We start from the raw sequence: 8,902 nt of genomic DNA, 5'->3' as shown, positions 1-8,902 counted from the left end.
TGACCCATAAACAGATTGAACCAAGACAGTGACCAAAAAAGCAGGAGAATGCCGCCCACACAGGGGAAACGGCCAGTCAAAAATTGAAAAAGACCTGATTCTGAGAACTAAAAACATGAAATGACTATATATCCAGAAGGGATTGAGCGTCTTCTTTCAGCAGTTGAACAAAACCAGAAGGTGCAGACCTGTTCAGTCTTCATGCGAGGTTGGAGGCGATTCTTTAACAATGCGGCAATCGAATTGGTCTGGGTCCTCTTTACTTGAAGGACCACCATTTGCTGGAGCGCTCGGACCAGCATGGATGGTCAAATCCAGAGTTGCAGAGCCACCAGGGTCCTTTCTCTGAGTGGTCACATTCTGCGAGGATTCAATCTGGTTTTCCATCCTTGGTTCCAAAGGAGCCCCTGGACTGACAGCCCCCGAACCCACAGTATCCTCACACAACTCTACGGTGACTGACGCAATGAAGGAGGAATTGCCTAGAGTGCAGGGGAAGCGGAAGCGAGCTGTGTGAGAATTGGAATGGTGAGAGCTCACTTCGGTGATGAACTGCCCTCGTCCCCTGCCGTGACCGCTTCTGATCATAGGGTATTTATCAAAGCAGAAATTTGAAGCCTCAGACGAAGGGTCCGAGGTTGTGGAGGAAGGCTGGCGGGAGACATGGCCTCGGGAGCTGCCTCTTTTGCAGCTCATCCTTGAGCGCACTCTGGGCATTTTGAAGTGTGCTGGAGGAGCAGAACAAACAGCCGTGGAGGGGACTGAGAGGAGGCGATCGAGGAAGATGCAAAAAGGATTGTTTGAAGCATGAAAGCCCTGATAAGTATCAACTCCTTGATACAGAGGCAGACAATACCCTGGACTATCTACAACCTTGCTGAACCAGCATAAGCGCAAGGGAGGAGCAAGAGTGAATAACAAGCAGAGCGTCATTGCCGATATACTAATACACTGGCGAGAGGGTGAGAGCTGCGTTAATGCAGCGTTTAAGTTGATGGACTGAAACATTAATTCTTTCCTCATGCGATGCCGGCTGGCGATTGTGATGAGCCACGCGCCCTTCCTCCACGCCGCCTTCGTACTGCGCATTACTATACACCCGCATCCTGGGAACAATTGTTGACTGTTAGATCCATTGTTAGACACATAAAGAATGATTAATTATTAATTAATAAACGATTGAACAATGGTTTGTTTGCTATCAGATTTTAAAAACCAACATTATTAAAAAACATAAAGAATGATTAATTATTAATTACGTTGTAAGGTGTTCCCCTTTGAAATGAACTCCCCTAAATGCCTTTTTGTCTTAGTCTTAACCATTAGATTCATTGTTAGACGATTCAACAATTTAATTAAAAAACATAAAAAATTGGTTAAAGTAATTAGTTAATTAATTAATTTTTTAACACAACCCCCATCCGCCTACCCAGCCCATCCGTCGCGCGCGTTTGATACATAGTAGAGCGGGGGGCGAATGCCTTCGCTGTAGGAGGGTGAGTAGGGTCGTAGAGGTTGCGGGCGTGCAGAGGAGGGCGAATGCCTTTGCTGCACGAGGGTGAAGAGGGCCGCAGAGGGTGCGGGCGTGCAGAGGAGGGTGAATGCCTTTGCTGCACAAGGGTGAGGAGGGCCGCAGAGGGCGCGGGCGTGCAGAGGAGGGCGAATGCCTTTGCTGCAGGGGGATGAGGAGGGTTGTGGAGGGCGGGGCGAATGTTTTTTGTTTTGCTGCACGATGATGAGGTGGCCGTGTAGGGCCACTTTTTTTTTTTTGGAGGGCCAGAAGGAGATTGAGATTAATCAGTTGGTAGTTTTGCCCATTTTTGCACCAGAATCAGTTATGGTGGTAGTTATTAGGTTATCATATACATCTGGGGTTAAGGTTCTCATTTGTCATCTCTTGTAGTGTTTGGAGCCTTCTTGCAGCAACAGCCTTCACATAGCAGCGTTCGGAGATTTGCAGCATTTGTAGCTTTCACATAGCACCTTTAGGCGGATTTTTAGCGTTTCGCCTGTCAGGTTAGTTCATTATCTTCCTTTTCAAATAGTCTCATTACTGTTATGTTAGTTCATTATCTTCCTTTTCAAAGAGTCTCATTACTGTTATGGATGCTATTAATATTATAGTAATAGCTGGAAAGTTTCATTACTGTTCTGTATACTCTTAATATTATAGTCTCATCTTGAAATATTAGTACCATTTTTGTTGATGCATGCATTTCACTTCAACAATGTTCCCTGCTATGTTCAGGTTGTTTAGAAGTTAGAATTTTGTATAGGTTCTATCATCAATTTTCTGGACTTCTCTGTTTAAAATCACATTCAACTTATTTAGTGTTGTCTCCAAACCTGCTTTTTCTGTTTGAACAACCTTTCTTGCTTGCTGGAAATGAGTTCGCCTTTCCAATTTCACCTGCAATCCTCACTTTTCTTTCAAGTACTTCAATGAAATATATACTCTTAATAATATAGTTGATCAGAATAAGAGTCTGTTGTTGTACCAAGCTCGTCGAGGAGAGTAAAGAATTTAAATAATTTTCTTTTAACCTCTTTTTATTTTTTATTTTCACTTTGTTGTATGAAGCTCCCGTTTGGATTGTGGTAAGTGAACTTAAACTCGTCGAGGAGAGTAAAGAATTTAAATATTTTTCTTTTAACCTCTTTTTATTTTTTATTTTCACTTTGTTGTACGAAGCTCCCATTTGGATTGTGGTAAGTAAACTTAACCTCCTACAGTTGTTTTGTGGCGTACTCCTTGGTTTTTGACCTTGAATGCCCATCTCTTTCTGAGTTGGATCTGTTATATCTACCCCATTACTGTACTTCCTTTTTCTTCCTCTATCGACATATGCTTGTGATTCAAAGGAATTCTTCCAAGGAGTCATCATCTCTGTTCATACTTGTTGTAGGGGATAACAAGGATCCCATTAGCTCATTTATGCAAAGCTCATCTTTGAAAAGCCCTTCTAGGTTCTTTGACTTTTCAATGACAACTGCTAAAACATCAAATTTGATTTGCAGCCTCCTCAAAACCTTCTCAACAGTCTTATGGTCACTTATATTTGTTTTCAATGAACTGAGTTCTTTGAGTATTTGTCATAGCATATATAGCTTAAGTCACAGGTTCGCTGAAAGTCTACCTTGAGTTTCAAAGTCTGGTGAACGTCCAAGCAAAGTTTAAATTAGGCTCACGTTCTGTTGGTTTTGTTTAGGGTCAGTTTTTCTACATTTGAATCTGTATTATCCTAATTGACTTTTGTTCCTATTACTATCAATGTGGGTGTTGTCTTGAAATTCATCATTCTAGATATTTCAATGCATCCAATGCATATTTTGTTTGACCTATAAAGATTTCATAATCTTACACATTAACCTCTATGCCAATGAAGTACTTCGTCAAGCCCAAAATTTTCATATCAAATTCCTATTTCGTTGTTGATTTAAATTTGATCTAATGACTCATAAATGCCCGCGATTTGAAGGTATTTTCCTAACTGATTTTTGTTCCTATTACTATCAGTGTGGTGGGTCACAGGCCTAATCAGAGCCTATGACATCTTATTTTCCAGTGATGCTGCAACTATATAACCTTTGGGACATTACCCATATCAGCGATGTTGTAGTCTCGAAGGAATCATCATCTATGTTCATCTTTATCTCATGGGATTGCAGGGATCCCAAAAGCTCATCTTTGGAAAGCCCTTCTAGGTTCTTTGAATTTTTAATGACAACTGCTAAGACATCAAATTTGATTTGCAGCCTCGTCAAAACCTTCTCAACAATCTTATGTTCACTTATATATTCACCATATGTTCTTGATTTGTTCTCTGCATTCATTACCAGAGTCATAAACTGATTAACAGACTCAAAATCCTTCATCTTCATATTCTTAAAAACTCTTAAGAGTCTGCAACTTGGTTTATTTTACTTTTCCTATGCCTTGATAGACAATCTCCAAAGTGTCTCATGCTTGCTTAGCATAATTTGCTGCTGCATCTTTTGGAAAAAATTCGTTGTTTCAATCCTGATTCCTTACTAAATAAGCCAAAGTGCCTTTGAATATTTTTTTCTTCCTCTATTGATATATGCTTGTGATTCAAAGGAATTCTTCCAAGGAGTCATCATCTCTGTTCATACTTGTCGTAGGGGATAACAAGAATCCATTAGCTCATTTAAATTGTCAGCCAACTCTCCATCCATCCTTTACGATCTGCTAGATATTGTTCAACAGTTTCAGCACATTCCTCTGCTAACCAGAGCTTAATCCTCTGCAAAACTACCCCTATACCTTGATAATCTACAGTAATATCCTTCTTGTTGTTAGACTGAGAACATGGATTTTGGTCCTTAGGAATATGTTGACTTAGACGTTGATGCTTGGGCCCTTAGAGAACTGAAGCCCGCTATTTCTACCTTTTAATGATCATCCTGTCACTAAATATCAGGGGGGTAAGAGGAACCTCAAATTTTCCTCTCTCAAGACACTGATTGAATTAAATTATCCTTCCATCATTCTGCTACAAGAGACCATGGTTCCAGGTGATAAGGTCACTGAGGCCTTTCAAAATCTTTGTCTGTGTTGGCACACTTGTGCAATGGATTCAAATGGTTTATCAGACAAGATCCTCTCTTTATGGGATCCTATGTTAGCCTCCTTTGAAGCCTACTCATTAGCAGTTGGTATCATCCTAGAAGGCCATCTAAGAGGTTTTCCTCAGCCTCCTCAAAACCTTTTCAACAATCTTATGTTCACTTATATATTCACCATATGTTCTTGATTTGTTCTCTACATTCATTGCCAGAGTAATAAACTGATTAACATACTCAAAATCCTTCATCTTCATATTCTTAAAACTCCTAAGAGTCTGCAACTTGGTTTATTTTACTTTGCCTATGCCTTGATAGACAATCTCGAAATTGTCTCATGCTTGCTTAGCATAATTTGTTGCTGCATCTTTTGGAAAAAATCGTTGTTTCAATCCTGATTCGTTACTAAATAAGCCATAGTGCCTTTAAATATTTTTTTCTCCCTCTATTGACATATGCTTGTGATTCGAAGGAATTCTTCCAAGGAGTCACCATATCTATTCATACTTGTCGTAGGGGATAACAAGGATCCCATTAGCTCATTTAAATTATCAGCCAGCTCTCCATCCATCCTTCACGATCTGCTAGATATTGTTCAACAGTTTCAGCACATTCCTCTGCTAACCAGAGCTTAATCCTCTGCAAAACTACCCCTGTACCTTGATAATCCACGGTAATATCCTTCTTGTTGTTACACTGAGAACATGGATTTTGGTCCTTAGGAATATGTTAACTTAGACATTGATGCTTGGCATTTCAATCCTATGTCTGCATGAGAATGTTCAGTGGATTTGAGAGCGAGAATTTCTATTTGACTAGGAGCCTTTCATCCATTATAGATCCTAAGAAGCACAGAAATCATTGTTTCGGACATTTTTTGGACATGCAAAACATGGAGCCATCAGAGCTGGAGTCCATTCTTACACCAGACAGCATGTTTGGGAAATTTTGTATAAAGAAATTTCTCAATGTAGTGCATCCCAGGATGGAAGAATCCTTCTTTGGCAGTTTGGAGCACTGGCACTAGATAGGCAGGGGACTCCACCCCAGGAGCTAATTTTACAGCCAATTCCTCAAATTTGCCAAGTCTGTGTGGTTGGTTCACAGGATTGCATTTTCTTTTGACCCGCCTCTGTCTATCTTTCATGTCAAGAGAGGGGTCGATTTCGAGGGTTCCTACATGGATAGCATGAATTTTGTGAATATGAATCATGATGTTGACAATATTGTTGCAAGTGAAGGTAATGTCTTGCAGCTTCCTGAGAAGCCAAACCCTACAATTGTAGGGTTTACAGTGATGCCCGGTTTGAGGGTTGGCAAGAAGGCCATAATGAGATGCGAGGTCTATGTAATGACTGCAACACCTGATACTGCAATTAATGTTTTTGATTCGCTCTCGGCACCTCCCATGGAGGATCTGTAGGTTCATTGTTGTGTATCAAATATTTCTCCTTAGTTTTTGTTTTCAGGATCAATCTGTGGGAGTACTCATTTTTGTTGTCGTAAATGCATTGTGTTTTGTTTTCCAAGTTTCTGAGAACACTTTGGAGAAATTCCAGGGGATGTTCTAGGGAATTCAAAGATGAGAAAACTTTGGAGAAATTCCAGGGGATGTTTTGGGGAATTCAAAGCTGATAAAAATTTGCAGAAATTCCAGGAGATGTTCTGGGGAATTCAATGTTTTTTATACTTGTGGATACTTTTTTGGGAAATTTATGGTTATTTTAGTCAAATCATCCACAACATTGTGCAGAGTTTTGTAAAAATTGCGGGGAGAATTTTGTGAAATTCATGATTGTTTTGTCAAACTATCTACAATATTGTGAAGATTTTGGTGACAGTCATTGTTGTTTTAGTCAAACAATCTTCAACATTATGAAGAATCCTGTGGGAACATTGTATGGAAATCGAAAGATATCTTTTAATATCTGTGAATGACAATTTTTAGAAAATTTATGGCCATAAATTGCTCTTCCATTAAAGTCAATTATTAAAGACTTAAAAGAGAATATCAGAATTTTAATAGTCAGTAAGTCACACAAAACTTATACAATCAGTAGCAAAAAGAAATTATAGCCAATAGCCATTGCAAGGGAAATTGTCTCACCTTGCAGCTCTAAGTCAGAGTTTCACAAAGTTGGGATCTATGTCCATAACCTGCATGCAGCCTGAAAGTGCATCTTTGAATCTACCAACAGCCATATGAGTGGCTGCACGGTTGCTATAGCGTAGCATTGATGCCCTAATATGGCTTTTTGACTTCTCACTTGGAAAGATGCATCTTATCCCTTGAGTACCATATTCTTCAGCTTTAGAAAAATCTCCTTCTGCATATGCTTGATTCCCCCTGTTCGAATGATCAGAGTATACATAATTTTTCTAAATCTTCTAGAAACCAGAAAGATAATTCTTTAATCCATGTCATTATGAAAACACTTTTAGAATCTTGAATGCCATTCAATTAAGGTAAGGCAAAGTATGTTGAGGAAATTCCTTTTAAATGTACCAAATATGTGAATTCGATAAAAGTAGCAGAGTAATGTAATCTCATTTCATTGTAGTGATGGAAAGAAGAACATTTGTACATAAAGGCTAGCAAAACTAAAAGCAAAAAAAAACAATAATGGAATTTCTCTATCAGCTCCTAACTAAATGCAATCATTGAACTTAAGAAATATTAATTACATTACTTACAGCCCAAAACAACAAAACGTTAACTAAATTTAGAAAGTGGAATATTAATTACATTCTTGTCTATCTTTCATGTCAAAAGAGGGGGTGGATTTCGAGGGTTCCTACATGGATAGCTTGAATTCTGTGAATATGAATCATGAGCTTGACAATACTGTTGCAAGTGAAGGTAATGTCCCGCAGCTTCCTAAGAAGCCAAACCCTACAATTGTAGGGTTTACAGTGATGCCAGGTTTCAGGGTTGGCAAGAAGGCCATAGTGAGATGTCAAGTCTATGTAATGACTGCAACACCTGATCCTACAATTAATGTTTTTGATCCGCTCTCGGCACCTCCCATGGAGGATCTGTAGGTTCATTGTTGTGTATCAAATATTTCTCCTTAGTTTTTGGTTTTAGGATCAATCTGTGGGAGTATTCATTTTGGTTGTCGTAAATGCATTGTGTTTTGTTTTCCAAGTTTCTGAGAAAACTTTGGAGAAAGTCCAGGGGATGTTCTAGGGAATTCAAAGATGATAAAACTTTGGAGAAATTCCAGGGGATGTTTTGGGGAATCCAAAGCTGATAAAACTTTGGATAAATTCCAGGAGATGTTCTAGGGAATTCAAAGATGTTTTTTATACTTGTGGATATTTTTTTGGGAAATTATGGTTATTTTAGTCAAATCATCCACAACATTGTGGAGAGTTTTGTGAAAATTGTGGGGAGAATTTTGTGAAATTCATGATTGTTTTGTCAAACTATCTACAATATTGTGAAGATTTTGGTGACAGTAATTGTATTTTTAGTCAAACAATCTTCAACATTATGAAGAATTATGTGGGAACATTGTATGGAAATCGAAAGATATCTTCTAACATCTGTGAATGACAATTTTTAGAAAATTTATGGTCATAAATTGCTCTTCCATTAAAGTCAATTATTAAACACTTAAAAGAGAATGTCAGAATTTTAATAGTCAGCAAGTCACACAAAACTTATACAATTAGTAGCAAAAAGCAATTATAGCCAATAGCCATTGTAAGGGAAATTGTCTCACCTTGCAGCTCTAAGTCGAACTTTCACAAAGTTGGGATCTATGTCCATAGCATGCATGCAGCCTGAAAGTGCATCTATGAATCTATCAACAGCCATCCGAGTGGCTGCACGGTTGCTATAGCATAGCACTGATGCCCTTATATGGCTTTCTGACTTCTCACTTGGCAAGATGCAGCGTATCCCTTGAGTATCATATTCTTCAGCTTTAGAAAAATCTCCTTCTGCATATTCTTGATTCCCCTTGTTTGAATGATTAGAGTATACATAATTTTGCCAAATCTTCTAGAAACCAGAAAGAATATTCTTTAATCCATGTCATTATTAAAACACTTTTAGAATCTTGAATGCCATTCAATTATGGTAAGGAAAAGTATGTTGAGGAAATTCCTTTTAAATGTACCAAATATGTGAATTCGATAAAAATAGTAGACTAATGTAATCTCATTTCACTGTAGTGAAGGAAAGAAGAACATTTGTACATAAAGGCTAGCAAAACTAAAAGCAAAAACAACAATAACCCACTTTGATATATACACAATAGCAAAGTCGTATACCTGAGCCATCAACTTTTACAAGCCTTCTTCACTCTAT

General features: G+C 38.4%; 1 pseudogene; it reads left to right on the top strand.

Annotated features, from left to right (window-relative positions):
- Positions 1–2,820: 2,820 nt before the first annotated feature.
- On the top strand, positions 2,821–7,626 carry LOC149216757 (protein GRAVITROPIC IN THE LIGHT 1-like; annotated as a pseudogene).
- The last annotated feature ends 1,276 nt before the right edge of the window (positions 7,627–8,902 follow it).

The sequence above is a fragment of the Pinus tabuliformis genome, chromosome 1_1 (genome assembly GCF_031772625.1).
Source record: "Pinus tabuliformis cultivar Carrire ecotype Pingquan chromosome 1_1, CPIR1, whole genome shotgun sequence".
Classification (NCBI taxonomy): domain Eukaryota; kingdom Viridiplantae; phylum Streptophyta; class Pinopsida; order Pinales; family Pinaceae; genus Pinus; species Pinus tabuliformis.
The sequence above is the reverse complement of the archived record's forward strand: the minus strand, read 5'-3'. Positions and strand labels throughout refer to the sequence as shown.